Genomic DNA, 17,504 nt, shown 5'->3' with positions numbered 1-17,504 from the left:
TGCAGCCTCTGTGCACCCTGGAAGATTTCAGGGATCTAAGACCCGCTGGGAGTTGTGGACGCTTCCTGGGAATTGTGTGCAGACATGTAGGACCCGTGTGTGGTAGTCACAGATCAACTGAACATTCAGCAATTGGAAGCCCTTGTGGTTGATGTAGTTGACTGCTTGTTGCCATGGCGATCTGAGCGTCACGTGAGTGCAGTCAATGGCATCCTGCACCTATTGGAAACCAGAGATCTGCGCAAATCCCAGTGCTTTTGCTTCCTGGCTTTCCTGATCGTGGGCGAAATGCACAAAGTTATGTGCTTTTGTAAAGATAGTGTCTGTGACCTCCTGGATACACTTGTGCATGGAGGCTTGCGAGATCCCGCACAGGTCACCTGTGGAACCCCGGAAGGAGACACTGGTGTAAAAATTAAGTGCCACGGTCACTTTCATGGCCACTGCGGTGGATGCACCATGGCACCAAATCCTGCAACAGGTGGCATTTGTGAGCGACCAGTTCCCTAGACATGCACAGTGTTTGGCAACACTGGTTCTCAGTCATCTCCAGGAATGACATGCGCTGTCTATAGACCCTGGGCCTAGTGAGCCACCTACGCGAGATGGCTCAGTGTGGATCTTCAGCTGCGTACGCAGGAGGCCCTACTGCACCTTCATCTTGAGGGTGGTGCTCCTCTCATTGGTGAGCCAGGTGCCTCCGTCGCTCTCTTCTCCTTCTTCTCTGCTCCCCGTAAGCCTTGAGGCATACAGCTAAATCACCAGGCTCCATGATCCTGATGTTCTCCCCCTGCAGGATCAAAGAAAGAGATGCGTGGGTTAGCATATATGTCCTAAGTTAACTCTGAAGGCCCCTTCATGCATGCAGGAGAGTGCTGGCCACCAATTGGATGGCCAGTGTGTAGTGTGCTTCATAGCTGTCTGGAACCCCACCCACCTCCGCCCCACTCCACTTGACCGATTGGCGGCAGCTTTGGCCACTGGACTGCATGCTGTGCTCTCAGCTCAAGCGCAGCCATTCTCCTAACCCACACTGCAAGGCTGCACTGTTAGCTTAAACCACGAGGGATACTGGTCCAAGCCTTAATAAAGACATTGCAAGGGGCTGTGAACGCCTTCACCAGTGACTGCGCCATGGCCACCTTTCACAAGGGGATTCTACAACTTGCCCAGTTGGCCAATAGTTCTGCTGCCCGAGGGGTGGAAATTTCTGGAGCACTTGGTGGCATTTTTGAGTTGCTTGAGAGGGCATAAAAGTTTCAGAGGCTCGACTCCAAGCGTGTCAATGAAGCAGCAGCTGAACAGTTGCAGCTGCGGAAATTGCTCACTTTTGACAAGCTTTTCAAAGTACATGGCCGCTACCCTCATCCCCCCTCCACCCATCCAAAGGCAGCCCAGAAATGCGTCACTGAATTGGGGGGCTGCACTCTTCTTGGCTTTTGGGGCTATATCTTCACCGGAGCGGTCCTGGGTTGCAAGCATTGAGAAGTGTATGTGCAGCTGCAGTTTAAATATGGTGTCCAGAGTGAGGAAGCGGTGAGGTAACGTGGGCAATCGTGGCGGGCAAATCGGAGGCTGGCCGCCAGCGATCCAGCGTGATTCCTGTGACTGCATAACTTATGAGGCGGGAAGGGGACGATATGGCGCGAAAATCCACCTTTGCAACCGGCAGGTAAAACGTCTTTTTTTACACCCGCTACTGCACTTAGCGCAAATCTGGGATGATTCTGCCAAGAGAGTAGGGGTAATTTGCAGGTACTCTAATTGGCAGGATGTGACTAATAGTGTGACCAGGGCCTCAACTAATCACCATACAGTACTTATTAACTTCCTGGATGGTTTTTTCCCATTTATTCTTTTACAGGGTGTAGGCATTGCTGGCTAAGCCACCATTTATTGCCCATCACTAATTGCCCTTGAGAAAGTGGTAGTGAGCTGCCTTCTTGAACGTCTGCAGAGTCGATACACTCGCAGTGCTGTTAGGAAGGGATTTCCACGATTTTGACCCAGCGACAATGAAGAAACAGTGATATAGTTCCAAGTCAGGATGGTGTGTGGCTTGGAGGGGAACTTGCAGGTGGTGGTGCTCCCATGCATCTGCTGCCCTTGTCCTTCTAAGTGGTAGAGGTCATGGGTTTGGAAGATGCTGTCGAAGGAGCCTTGGTGAGTGGCTGCAGTGCATCTTGTGGGTGGTACACACTGCAACTGTGCTTCAGTGATGGAGGGAATGAATGTTTAAAGTGGTGAATGAGATCCAATCAAGCGGGTTGCTTTGTCGTGGATAATGTTGAGCTTCTTGAGTGTTCTTGGAGCTGCATTCATCCAGGCAAGTGGAAAGTATTCCATCACCCTCCTGACTTAAACCTTGTAGATGGTGGGCAGGCTTTGGAGAGTCAGGAGGTGAGTTACTTGCCACAAAATTTCCAGCTTCTGACCTGCTCTTGTGGTCATAGTATTTAAATGGCTGGTCCAGTTCAATTCCTGGTCAATGGTAACCTCCAGGATGTGATAGTGCGGGATTCAGTGCTGGCAATGCCATTGAATGTCATGGGGAAATGGTTAGATTCTCTCAAGTTGGAGATGGTCATTGTCAGGCACTTGAGTGGCGCAAATGTTACTTCCCACTTATCAGCCCACCTGAATGTTGTCCAGGTCTTGCTGCATATGAACAAGGACTGATTCAGTATCTGAGGAGTTGCAAATGGAGCTGAACATTGTTGGGATAGAAAGCCCCAAATACAAATGTAAACAGTGTAGATGGAAGCATAAAATTACAAAGGGATCTTGATGGATTTCAGTGTAGGCAAATGTGAGGTCATCCACTTTTGACCTAAAAAGGATAGAACAACATACTTTCTAAATGGTGAAAAGCTAAAAACGTTGGAGGTACAAGAGACTTGGGCATCCTGGTACGCAGATTGTTAAAATGCCATGTACAGGTAGAAGAAACAATCAAAAAGGCTAACAGAAAGTTGTCCTTCATGTCTAGAGACTAGAATACAGGGGGGTAGAAGTAAAGCTTCAGCTGTACAAAGCCTTGATTAGACCACACCTGGAATACAGTGAGCAACTGTGGGCACCACAAGGTGGAAAAATATATCAGCCTTGGAGATAGTGCAGCATAGGTTTAATAGAATAATACCTGGACTCCAAGGGTTAAATTATGAGGAGAGATTACACAAACTACAGTTAAATTCAATTAGAAGATTAAAGCATGATTGGGTTGAAGTTTAATATCAAGGGGAACAGATAGGCTAAGCAGAGAGAAACTATTTCTGCTAATGCAGGAGTCTAGACTAGGGGACTGAATCCAAAAATTAGAACCAGGCCTTTCAGGAGTGAAATTGGGAAAGATTTCCAACACAAAGGCTGGTAGATGTTTGGAACGCTCTTCCACAATGGCAATTGATGCTAGATCAATTGTTAATTTTAAATCGGAGATTGATGAGATTTTTGTCATCCAGAGACATTATGGGATGTGGGGCAAAGTTGGGTGTGTAGAGGTTGCAGATCTGCCATGATCTCATTGAATGCTGGAACAGGCTCGAGGGGCTAAATGGCCCACTGCTGTTCATATGTTTGAAATTGGTGGTGTGCCCCTCAAATAAAATTCTGGTAGGGTGCTATATATGTCATAGGACTCCAGTGTGCATATTAAAGAGCCTACCATGACATGCATGCTAGCACTCCGGCCACCCATTGGAAGATCCTTTCCATGGTAGCAGTGGTCAGAAAGCCAAAATAAATAGGGTGGTAATTGATCCAATGCTATTCTTTGGCCACTGCTGTCCTCAGTTAAGTGGTCTGACTTAAAATGAGGCTTTAAACATGATTGGGTCCTGGTATCCTGTCGTATTTTTAAAAAATATGTATTGTTTCTTTACAGTGGTTTTATATATGGCCAGATAACAGGCAAACAGATTTTTTTTTAAATCAAAAATGATTCTAACGAATATTGAACTAATAATTTTCCAGTTTTTGTACGGTTGTTAGAATGTTAATCTGCAAAAATGAAGTAACAAGAAATCTTCAGTCCCAAATGTCAATGTAATGAAGATATGTCAAGTTAGCCTGCCTTCTTGTCCTTGTGTTAATTGGACACATGTGCTCTATTTCAAAAACATAATTTCACAGTTTTCCCATTTGTTTACACTGAGTGAACAGAGGAACTTTCTATTCAGGGTCAGATCTATTTGTTCACAACTGGGAAATCTGTCCCTTAGATCAGTCCACCAGAGTTCGAAATTGTAAATTTTCCATTTTCTTATGTCCACTTCAATCTTGTCAACTTTTATGTTTAGAAATGAGTTTAAACTCTTCCAAAGTAATATCATTTTTCTTCCTGCTGTGTTCCCCAAAACAAAATGCAACTGCATGTCTCCAGAACATAAGGACAATTCAAATGTCTCAGAGAAAGGGAATTTAAAAGGTGATGGCCGGCAGTGTGACATGATGAACATTTCCACTCATGAGGCTGACGAGACTGCAAAGGTGTGAGTTAGCCTCATGAATGGAGATGCTTAACATTTCTCAATTTTGAGACCAAAATAGTTCATTTATAAAACTCATGGGGCAAGAAATTGAACCAGTACCATGAAGTCCAAGCGGGTTAGCTGAAGCTGCTCTGTAATATGACTTAGCCATTGTGATGTTACAAGAAGTGCATTCATTTATTCTCAACAAGTGGAAAAGAATATATTATCAAGAGTGTGTATGTTCATTGCCACAGTCAATATAACTCATACTCCATGCAGTCTCCAAAATGTATTCATTCTGTTTATACCTTATGTTCATCTGGCAATGTTCAATAGGTTAAAAGCATAAAAAAGGACGGGTTCAATGGTGCACTTTGTGATTTGGTTCCAGAGCAACTGAGAGCAGCCTGAGTGCTAATTACTGTATATTAATGTGAGCCAGATTTTGCATGTTTAGGTTCTGAATATTTTTTAAATAAATTTCAGCGAATAAATAAATAATGAGGAAATTTTCATCATTGCACATGGTACAAATATAGTCATCTATTGAGTGTGCTGACTTTTTTGTGGCACTGTTTCGGAGGTATTGTGCTCCCAACAGTATATGTTTAACAAACCAGAAAGCACCAGCTGGATCATAACATCCAAGAGCTGAGAGTTCTAAGAGAGTGGACAGAATTTGCAGCTTAACCAAACATTGTTGATGCAACTTCTCTTTTAAGTTAAGTGCGTGGGGGTAAATGGAAGCCCATATAATGTTATTGAGTGCAGTTACACTGATCTCATAGCATTCAAACAAAAACTGAGGCTGCAGAAATTTTCCAACTTTAAACTAAAATTTTGGCTCATTAATATGAACGCTCTGTTAAATGCAACCATCATATAATACAAAAAAAAGGAAAAGCCTAGATTCAATCCTTGGTCTGTGCTGAGTTAGCTGACCTTAGTTTGGATTTCAATGGAGGTGGGGACAGTTCAATTGGCTCAATTTCGTGAAGTTAAGGAGGAGGGAAAAATAACAATGTTCACACTTTCTGTTAATGCCCAACAGCACTTGTTGCCTGTGCCTGCATATGGACATCAGCACAGGATGAAGCTTAGCTCAGAGGTCTATGTCCCCTCTGCCGTCCTGGTCACATAAGCCTGCAGACACTCAGCACCGGATTTTTGCCTGGCGGGTGGCATGAGTCGTGAAATTTCTAATTTTCTCTTTGGGGAGGCGGAGGCAGGATAGAATCGGGCCTACTGACCCCAGAAGATCATTGGTGGCCACGGCAGTGGCCGACTGCTGGGGTGGGCTGGTTAGAAGGCCTGTGTCTGTTCTCTGGGCCTTCAGCCCTGATGTTTTTGAAGGTGTTAAGCCTTCTATCTGTCACCCTCGCCTCCTCACCCACCCATACTAACCCATGCACTCATATGTGAAAGGATGGACATTTCTGTCGATGTGCTGTTTATGTGTGGATTGCACATCCATAATGCACACATCAATAATTACAGAACAGACTGGAAATATGAAAACCAATAGATGCAGCTTAGTTTTGGGCCCATATTTTTGCCTCTGGGCTGTGTTCGCAGAGTCGGGAGGTTTCCTGGCTCGGCTAACCCAACCTTTAAAAATGGCTGCCTGCAGGTCAGGTTTTTGGTTGGGGGGAGTTGGGGATTGGTGGGCTGAAAAAGGAGTCGAGGCAGGTAGCCCCAGAATTAGTGTGGAGGCTAAGCAGAAGTCCTGCCGCTGTGCACAGACAGCAAGTTTAAATAAATAAATAATAATAATTAATCAAAGAAAAGTCCTCCAGCCCTCACCCCCCGCTCTCACCCATACCGCCACCCCACCCCACCCCCCACACACTCCACAAACTCCCTATGCCCCATCCATGGTAACCCATGCTCTCCATCATGCCTATGGTCCCTCACACCCCCATGTCAATCCATGCCCCTCTACCAACCCCCATTGCCCCATGCCAACTTAGTGTCAACTCATGCCAACCCATATCCCTTACTCACCACCCTTTTCCCTTACCCCCTCCAAGCCAACTCACCTAGTATCCTCGGACAGTTCCTTGACAGCTTCGACACTTCATGGGGCGACTTTCACACCTTTGACAACTTTGAAACTTCCTGGGCAGCTTTGACAGTTCTTTGCCAGCAGAACAGCTGTTTAACAGTTTATTGACTGCGAGACAGCTCTTTAACGTCTTGACAGTTCCAATGAGCTTGTGCGTAAAATGGGCATAGTCATGTTGACTTTTAACAATCCCAAAGGGTACCCTACTTCTACCAAAGAATGCCTTACCTCTCCCAAAGGTGTCCAGGGACCCTACCAAAAGGGGTAACCTACCTCTCCAAAGGGGTACCCTGGCTATCCGAATGAATCCACAAAGTTCAGAACTCCTGTTATCTGTTTTAATCTGCACACTCCAGGTTTCACACTCCTGGCCTTCCAAAATTCCATTTCAGTGGAGGCAGCTGGTGAGTTAAATGGCCAGCTGTTTGCACGAATCGTGTATGCGCAAACCTGGGCCCGGCTCCAGTTCTGCCCACACGTAGAAGGAAACGCTGGGTTCGGGGGCAGGACTTAGACATTTTGGCCATTTCCGAGATTTTCACCACGATGGAGATCCTCTAGTCAATTGAGGAGTTTAAAGTTTTTTCCCAAAAAGTCGCATCACATTAAGGTATTGATATTTCCATTTAGTCAGGTCATGGGTGCGATGTATCTGAGAAATTGTAGGCCTCAGTGGAAAAACCAGTTAGGCCACCACTAATGATAATTTTTGTTTATTGAAATATGCTAAATGCAAATATTTTACGACATAGTAAAACAGATTGGTGAATATGATTGCAGTTACACCATCTACTTGGAGGATTTGCAGCTTTTGCTCAGTGTCATTTTGAGCCTTAACCATGTATAATTTTGCGAACATGAGAAATAGGAACTGAAGTAGGCCATTCGGCTCCTCAAGCCTGCTCCGCCATTCATTAAGATCATGACTGATCTGCTTCTTTTTTTAATTCCACATTTCCACCTACCTCTGATAACCTTTGATTCCCTTGCCCAACAATAATCTATCCACCTCCACCTTAAAAATATTCAATGACCCTGCCCCCACCATCTTCTGAGGCAGAGAATTCCAAAGTCATACAACCCTCTGAGAGAAAAAAAAGTTCTTCTCATCTCTGTCTTAAAAGGACGACCCCTAATTTTAAAACAATGTCCCCAGTTCTGGACTCACCCACGGGGGAAACATCCTTTCCATGTCTACCTTGTCAAGACCATTCAGGATCTTATATACTTCAATCACATCACCCATCACTCCAGTGGAAACCAGCTCAGTCTGTCTTTCCTCATAAGACAACCCACTCATTCCAGGTATCAATCCAGTAAATTTCTTCTGAATCACCACCAATGCAGTTACATCCTTCCTTAAATAAGGAGACCAAAACTGCACACAATATTCGAGATGTGGTCTCACCAACGCCCTGTATAACTGAACTATAACATCCTTACTTTTATATTCAATTCCTCGCACAATAAAGGATTCTTTTTTTTTAGCCTTCTTAATTACTTGCTGTGCCCACATACTAACTTTTTGTGACTCATGCACTAGAACACCTAAATCCCACTGCACCTCGGAATTCTGCAGTGGTTCCCCGTTTAAGTAACACTGCTTTTTTATTCTTCCTGCCGAAGTGAACAACTTCATATTTTCCCACATTAAACTCCATATGGTAGATCTTTGCCCACTCACTCAACCTATCGATATCCTTCTGCAATCTCCTTATGTCCTCTTCACAACATACATTCCTACCTATCTTTGTGTCATTTGCAAATGCCGCGCCTTCGCTCCCCTCATCTAAGTCATTGATATAAATGTAAGAAGTTGAGGCCCAAGGCACAGATTCCTGCGGGACTCCATTCGTCACATCCTGCCAATCAGAAAAAGACCCACTTATGCATACTCTATGAGCAGAATTTTACGTTCTGCGGGCGAGCGCACACCCAACATGATTGGGCGAGCGTCCCGACGTCATCCCACACGCGAGCAATCTTCAGGTGAGTGGGCATGCGTCGGTGTCGGAACCGCACCTGTCATCAATTAAAAGGCCACTTAAGGCCATTAAAAAGACAATTGTTTGCAAATTTAGGTTGCCCATGAGATGTCGCACTCACCGCACGGGCAAAACGGGCAGGGGGGCAGCCCACGTTTTACAAAACCTCATCCAAGGGCAGGATGAAAAGGGTCAGCAGCATTGCCAGTGTGAGTAGTGAGGAGTTTAGGGTATAGTTTGCTGCTGGTTGCTTAATTGATCTTGGCAGCTTCATCACTGTTCTGAGCTTCATTCTTAGCATTTCCAGGCTTTATTTCAGGGCTCATTAGTGTCCCAAGACCCCCAGAGAATTTTGACCATGTGGACCTTTCCAGGTATCAGACAGCCTTCTGTTACCCTGGTAATGGGGTTTGTGGTCTCTGATGGTGGCACCCTCTCTGAGGAGGAAGAGAGGAGCAGAAGGGAGAGGAGCCAGATGTCCCAATGCAGCTTCCAGGGGAGCCATCTGTGGGAGGAGAGGCGCAGGCACAAGGGGTGTAGGGCCAGCAGGTAGTCCAAGGCGTATGGGGCTGTAGAAGATGCCACTATCCTGCTGCCAGAGTTTACAGGCGGTGATGCAGCTACCTCAATATGTCCAAGGTGCAATGTTGAAGGAGGTTCCGCCTCTCCAGGGAGACGTGACCTCCATTTGTCACATGATTGGGCCTGAGATCACCTCCAACTGTGTGGGTGGACACCCCATGCCAGTGACTCTGAAGGTCACAACGGCCCTCAACTTCTATGCATCCGGCTCTTTCCAGGGGTCAGTGGGGGATTTGTGTGGAGTCTCCCATTCAGCTGTTCACAGTTGTGCCAAGTTGGTGACAGAAGCTCTGTTCAGATGGGTAATGAGATTTATTCATATCTGTACAGACGAGGCCACCCAGGCTGAGTGACCCAGAGGGTTTTCAGTGATTGCTGGATTCCCCCGCATCCAGGGTGCAATCGACTGCATGTATGTGGCCATCAAGGCACCAGCAGGTCAGCCGAGTGCCTTCGTCAACAAGAAGGGATTCCACTCCATGAATGTCCAGATATTTTGTGACCACAAGACGCAGATTCAGCAAGTCTGTGCATGGTACCCTGGTAGCTTCCTTGACGCTTATATCCTTGGACACTCCCAGGTGCCGAGGCTGTTCACTGCTCCAGCCCGACTGAATGGGTGGCTGCTGGGTGACAAGGGCTATCCGTTGAAAAAGTGGCTTTTGACACCTCTCCGTCATCCAAAACAGAGGCAGAGCAGCGTTATAATTGGAGTCATGCCTCCACAAAGGCGGTGATGGAGAGGACCACAGCTATACTGAAGATGCGTTTCCGATGCCTGGACTATTCAGGGGGAGCACTACAATACCCTCCAGAGCGGGTGTCACTGATAGTGGTTGCATGCTGCGCTCTCCACAATCTGGCACTGGCAAGGGGGGACCCATTGGAGGAAGAGGATCTTGAGGCAGCTCCACAGGCCACAGAGGATGAATCCAGGAGTGAGTCAGAAGAGGAGCACAGCAAGGAGAACACTGAGAGCGTGGAGGCAGACCTCTGTATCCTTCAGGGAGACAGGGGCACCAGGGACGCCTTGATCCAACGCTCCTTCAGCTAGGCTGCCAAAGATCTGCTCCCACCTCATGCCAGGGCTGCCGCCTCCATCCCAGATGTCTGAAATGAACCTTTTATTTGAACCCAAAGCCCACTCAGTGCCTGTACAATAAAGTTTAGAGCCACTGACATTCACCATTAGATACTGGCATCCCTGCACCAAAAACATAGGTGAAGCATTCACAGGCCGTTAAGACAAAAGCAAAATTTATATAATTTTGACACTCACAACAAATGACCATTACCATATCTGGTGTTAATGGCCACACCAGTAAACATAGAAATTAAACATGGCAGAACAGAAGGTCACCCATGATTCTCTTGTGCTTATGGTGCTTTAAATTTATATTTACTAGTGCTGTGTTTGGTGCCCCACCACCCCCCCTGCCCTTTGCTGGCACCGGCATTGGAGACAGCCTGCTGACTCTGGTGTCTTGTTGGCGTTGATGACCTTGGCGGTCATCCTCTGGCCAGTGGAGCCTGTGCTGTCCCCGCCTGGGAGGGAGCGGCCAGTGCCACGGCTGGCATCTCCCCAGTTATCGCAGCTTCATCAGGTGCCACAGTCACTGGCAGAGGGGCAGAGGTGCTGCTGCCATCATCCAGAGTGCCCTGAGAGGAGCCCACAGAGACAACAAGCAGGTCATGCACCAACATGAGCTTGCTCCATTCCTCCCTGCTCGTCATACATGGACGGGCACCGAGCTGGGATATTGAGTGTCTCATCCACCTCCCACACCGGCACCTGACGCCATTGCCTGTGTGAGGGCTTGCAGGTCCACGCGCAACCCCAAGAATCCCGATTCTGTCCCTGGAGCTGCCCCTCCATGAGATTCACCACTCTATCAATGGAGGAGGCAGTGTGCTCGGCCATGAGGGTCAATGCAGTGCTTATGCTCCACATGGATTCCTCCACAACAGAGAATGTGGCACACATACCCTCATGGATTTCCGCCAGATCCTCTCGCACATCCCACTGGACATCCAGCATCTGCTGCCTAATGGACGACTCCAGAGGTCCATCATCTGCCTTCGACTCAGCATCATCCTGGTCTCGATAAGTCCTCCGACTGCTGGCGCTCTGGGCACACTCTGCCTCTGCCTATTCCTCAAGTGAGTGTGAAGTGACCTCAACGCTGTGCACTGACATTCGAGCTGACTATCCATCACCCACTGAAGTGTTGGTATCTGCGCTGGTGTCTGGTTCAGAGAGCGGATGTGACGCAGGTGCATCTGAAGCCTGGCGGTCCTCTGGCATCAAGGGTGGCTGTTCGGTGTCCTGCATACGAGTGCATGCTGGTGAATCTAAGAAAGAACAATGACATGTCATTAGTTTAAGTCATCCAGGTTTGAGGCTCCCATTAATGATGAGACTACACAAGAATTTTTGCACAATCTGACACACTCACCGCTGTGCACTACACTCTTACCTTCATCAGAGACCCCTGCCTCTTCATGACCCGCTGACCAAGGTGGATGGCAGCTCTCCAGACCCAAAGCATCCATTTCATACTTCGTCATGATTCGGAGGTTTGGGGGCCTCCGCCTGTCCTTGACCTCTCTATGTTGTTATGGCTCCTCTTCTCCTGAAAGAACAGAGGAGCAGTGATTGGCCCACTCTCTACCCTCTCTCTAACCTGGCCAACCCCACCTGAGGAACACCTTGCAGAGCACATCTGAGTCGTAGCCCTCCGCACTCAGGGTCTAACACCCCTAAGTGCCAGGGGGGGATGGCCAGTCCTTAACACTTCAACACACTGATCCATGCCAACTTGGTACTCACCCTTTCCGAGCGCAGCAGGTTGTTGAACCTTTTGAACCTTTTGTGACATTGCACCCATATGCGCCTCACAACGTCATGGCTGCTGACCTCAGCTGCCACCTCCTCCCAAGCTTTTTTGGTCTGTTGCAGTAGCCTCCTCCTGCCATCCCTGGGAATGAGGGTGTCCCGCCTGACACCCACCTCCTCTATGAGGACCACAAGGCACTCGTCTGAGAAACAGTGGTCCGAGTGCCCACCCAACCTGCCCTCCCACCTGACATCTCCAGTTGCTGGTGAGGCCATTGCTCCAGTCTCCAGACCACAGAAAGATTCTCCCCTGGAAGCCTTTGGGGAGCTGCCTCTGCTGATTTTAGACCACCTGCCAGGTCACCATTAGACTTAGTGCCCGACAGGCCCCCACCCGGACGTTCCTGACCAGTCAGAAGACACATTGCACGCTGGGTGGGCCTTAATTGGGCAGCCAGCGTGAAATCGCGCTTGTGGGCTGAACACAGTCGTCGGCCTGTTTCCTGAATGTTCCCGGGCCTGCCGATCGTGTGTGCCCAAAGAGGGAAATATTCAGGCCTTTGTTTTCTGGCAGCCAGCCAATCTTCTATCCATGCTAACATGTTACCCTCTACACCATGAGCTTTTAATTTTGGCAATTTTAATCCATGACTGAGAAAACAATTACCTTGCGTTGCACTCAAGGCTTTGGATTTAATGGTTTAAGTCCAGCACACTATTTAGTCTCCCTTTATCCTGATAACCTCCTTGAATGACATTTTTCTTACCTATCAAATCAGTTTCCATTGTGTTCTTTTACATTTGCTACTTTGTTTCCTTCATATCACAATCTAATTACCATTGGCCTAAGCATTTCCAGTTGGGTATTTTATCATACGATTGGTGTAGACATGTTTTTCCAACATGGCAACACACACATAGTGCATCAAACTTGTCTGTATTAACTTTTATCCGCTGTTGTGTCCACACTTGTATTTTTTGAATTGCCTCCTCATAACCAACTTCCTTTTCTAATTTGGTAACTTCTGCAAATTTGATCAAATTGCATTGAAAAGTTACAGTGCAGAAAGAGGCCATTCAGCCCATTGTGTCTGCGCTGGCCAAAAAAAGAGGAAAAAAGAAACTAACCACTCATTTTAATCCCACTTTCCAGCACCTGGTCCATTGCTTTGCAGGTTATAGCACTTCAGGTGCCGATCCAGGTACCTTTTAAATGAGTTGAGCATTTCAGCCTCAACCACCAATTTAGGCAGCGAATTCCAGACACCCATCACCTCTTGATGAAGAAGTTTTTCCTCATATCTCCTCTAATCTTTCTATCAATCATCTTAAATCTATGCAACCTGGTAATTGATCCCTCAGCTAGGGGAAACAAGTCTTTCCTGTCTACCCTATCTAGGGCCCTCATAATTTTGTGCACTTCAATTAGGTCACCCCTCAGCCTCCTCTGTTCTAAGGAAAACAACCCTAACCTGTCCAATCTTTCCTCATAGCTGCAATTTTCCAGTCCTGGCAACATTCTTGTAAATCTACTCTGTACTCTCTCCAGAGCAATTATGTATTTCCTGTAATATGGTGGACAGAACTGTACACAATATTGTAGCTGTGCCTTAACTAGCATTTTATACAGTTCCATCATTACATCTCTGTTCTTCTATTCAGTACATCATTCAATAAAGGAAAGAATTCCATATTCTTTCTTTACCATCTGATCCACCAGTCCTGCCACCTTCAGGAACCTGTAGACATGCACTCCAATGTCTCTCACTTCCTTAGCCCCACTCAAAATCCTGCCAATTATTGAGTATTCCTTTGCTTGTTTGCCATCCCCAAATGCATGATCTCACACTTTTCCGGATTTAATTTCATTTGCCACTCTTCTGACCACTGATATATTTCTGGAGACAACAGCTATCCTCTTCACTATCAATTATGTGCCCAAATTTTGTGTCATCTGCAAACTTCCCAAGCGTGCCTCCCACAGTTAAGTCCAAATTATTAATATATATGACAAAAAGCAAGGGCCCCAACACTGGGTCTTGTGCTATGCCACTGGAAACTGCTTTCCATTCGCTAAAACATCCATTGATCATTACTCTTTGTTTCCTGTCGCTGAGCCAATTTTGGATCCAACTCGCCCCCTTCCCCTGTATCCAATGGGACCTCACTTTTCTGACCAGTGTGCCATGTTGGACCTTGGCAAATGCCTTGCTAAAATCCATGTAAACAACATCCACTACACTACCTTCATCAATCCTCCTTGTTACTTCCTCAAAAAATTCTATTAAATTAGTAAAACACGATCTTCCCCTAACAAAGCCATGCTGACAATCCCTGATCAATCTATGTCTTTCTAAGTGACAGTTCATCCTGTCTCTCAGAATTGATTCCAATAATTTGCCCAACACCGTAGTCAGACTGACTGGCCTATAATTTTCTGGCCTATCTTCACATCCTTTTAAATATTGATACAATGTTTGCAGACCCCCAATCCTCTGGTGCCTCACCTGTATCTACTGAGGATTGGAAAATGATCCTCAGGGCATCCATTGTTTCCTCCCTGGCTTCCTTTAATAACCTGGGATACAATCCATCTGGCCCTGGTGATTTATCCGCCTTCATGAATGCCAGTCCATCCAATACTTCCTCTTTCATTATGCTTATTGTATCTAATATTTCCCACTCCTCCTCCTTGAATTAGAATGTCTGCATCATCCCTCTAGCTTAGTGAAGACAGAGACAAAGTACTCATCGACAACCCTGCCCACATCTTCAGCATCAACTTCTGAATCTAAGTTGTTGATATAAATTAGAAACATTAGTGGTCTCAACAATCATGCCTGGACATTCCATTCAGCATTACTCTTATCCCGATGTATTTCCTCCAACAAGTATAAATTGTTTTCTATCCTTCTGACAATTTAAAAAATGTATTCCTAAGATTAACATAAATTCATACTTCTTTAAGCTTAGAGAAAGGTGCACCTTTCACAACCTTAAGCCGATTTGGAGTTATAAACATCCACATACTTACTAACCTCTTCAGCCACCTCTTAGGAAAAGGGTCAATGGGCTGACAGGAGGCACAAAGAGGGCATGCTGCCACAATAGCAGAAATGCTGAAAGTGAAGAACTTCAGGGAGAATTTTTACCAAGGTAACTATCTGACAAAAGCCTTCTAAACCAGAAGTTTTAAAACAAGAATAAAAATGAAGAGTCAAGAGGGATTCCATTGTAACAATTAAGATTATACAGCAATTCCCTTCAATATTTATTTTCAGCACTGCACAGCTTCTCAGAAACAAACACACTGTCCAAAATCACATATTATTCTGGGTTCATATTTCAAAAAGTAGATAATACAAATTGGCAGAAGACAAGGGTGACATTTTGGCAGAGACTGTATATTTTATTGGCCTAGTGATGCATCACTACTATTCCAGCCAGAAAATATGAGGTCATTTATATCAGTGAAGTTCAGACTATCTCATTCCATTGTTACTTGTCAAATAAAGTCACATTTTCTGCCTAAACCAGGCAGATCAGGATATAACATATCACCATTTCCTTACCTGAACCTTGGGGCTGTCATTCACCCAGATATGAAATTGTCTTTTCTGCAGCACTATTGTCTCTTACTTTATTATTCCTTACAAACACTACTTGAGCAAAATTTCTTTAGTTCCAAGTAAGTTTGCTGGTGAAAACTTTCAATACATTAAATAATATTCCATGCCAGAGATATGGACCTTAATTGGGGTTGATTTTGAACTTTGAGGGGCCAACAGGTGGAGCACTCCAGCCAATTGCCCACCCTGACACCTTGCGGCCCAGCTCTCATTTGAATCGGGCTGGTGAGCGGAATGAGATAAACAGAAGTCCTGAGGCAACTCTCCACCTTTGGCCCACAGAAGTGCCTGCCATTTAGGAAGAGGTCATCAACTTACAGATAGATCCTGGAAGTGGGGGAAACTGAGGCTGAGGCAGTGACAGCGGCTCAACAGTATTTTTGTCGTGCCAGGAGAACAATCCAATTTCCACAAAAATATTTTCAACCTTACCTTTTCAGAACCTTTTCAGTTCTACAACCTATGGAACTGATTGGGATATGCAGGACGCAAGCTCTGAGCAATTCAAAGTAGCAATTGGAATCCAATATACATCATAGTGCCTCAATTTGCATATTAAATTGGGCCTGAATAAGGCAAGTGCTTTGGGTATTTTGTGGAGGGCCTCCGTCAAATTAGCAGCGGGTCAAGCACCGTGCTTAGCAGGGTGGTAGGACTGCTATTTGGCTCAATTTTCAATTATTTTACCAAGGAGAAATTGATGGAATTTTCTACCATTGACTATAAATGGAGAGAAAACCCAAAAACCTTCAGATTTGGACATCCTTTTGAATACACAGTTCCCACCACTTACAGAAGGCAAATTGGTATTAACACAAAGGCCAGAATTTTCGGGTCGGCGAGCGGGGGCAGGACCCGCTCACCAATGTGTAAAATGACGCACGCTGGCGTCAGGCGTGCGTCCCGACGTCACCGTGCATCATTCAGATTTTCAGTTCGGCAGGCATGCGCCCGAGTCGTCTGCACGCCTGCTGAACTGCCAAAGGCCTATCAAGGCCATTTAAATATCAATTAAAACAATAAACTGAGCTGCCTGTCCAACCTTAAGGTTGGCGGGCAGGCAAAGAGCCCAGGCGCCCTTCACATTTATCATGGAACCTCATTCACAGGCGGGATGAGATTTCATGAAGGTATTTAAAGTTTTATAAAAATTTTTAATAACATTCATAGACATGTCCCAGCTCATGTGACACTTTCACATGAGGGGACAGGTCTTAAATTTTTTTTTCTTCTTTATTAAAATTTTCAGAACTTAAACTAATCTCCCTGAGGCAGCTCTATGCCTCAGGGAGATTTCTGTGCTCCTTCACACGCATGCATGAAAGAGCGCAGGCCCTGACTCAGGCAACACCCCCCACCCCACCTGTACAGGTAGCGCTCAGCACTTGCAGGCGCGCGTCACGCTGGGCGGGCCTTAATTGGCCCGCACATGTAAAATGGCAGCGTCCAGCCATGCCTGCTCCCGCCCAACCCCACTGATGGGAAGAAAATTCTCCCCAAAGATCTCATTATAAGCGTTGGACAGTGTGATGTCTTTTAGAGACACCAACAGGAAGAGAGAAGGAAACAAAGGTCTGACTGGATTCCAGAACCAGCCCCACGGTCATTGTTAATAAATTTTAATGTGGAAAGGAATCAACAGATGGAGGGTTTAAACCAAGGGTTTTCCAATGTTCCCACATTACCAATGGAGCTAGTAAACTGCAGCAACAGCAGAGTGGACAGGATTGCCTAAATCCCCGAAACAGAACTGGAACAGAGCCATGGGTAGAATGCTAGTCCAAAACTGATAGCAAATGTTCCAGAACTGATTTAAATACAAATAAAGGTGCACAGGACATATTGAACTGCTCAAAAAACTGGTGCGCTTAATACATTATAAGTGGTAGCTTGATATTTGACTCCTATGGTCCAGGCAAATGATTTGTATTG

Source organism: Cetorhinus maximus, chromosome 17 (assembly GCF_964194155.1).
Source record: "Cetorhinus maximus chromosome 17, sCetMax3.hap1.1, whole genome shotgun sequence".
In the NCBI taxonomy this organism is placed as follows: Eukaryota; Metazoa; Chordata; class Chondrichthyes; order Lamniformes; family Cetorhinidae; genus Cetorhinus; species Cetorhinus maximus.
This window is presented reverse-complemented; position numbering follows the sequence as displayed.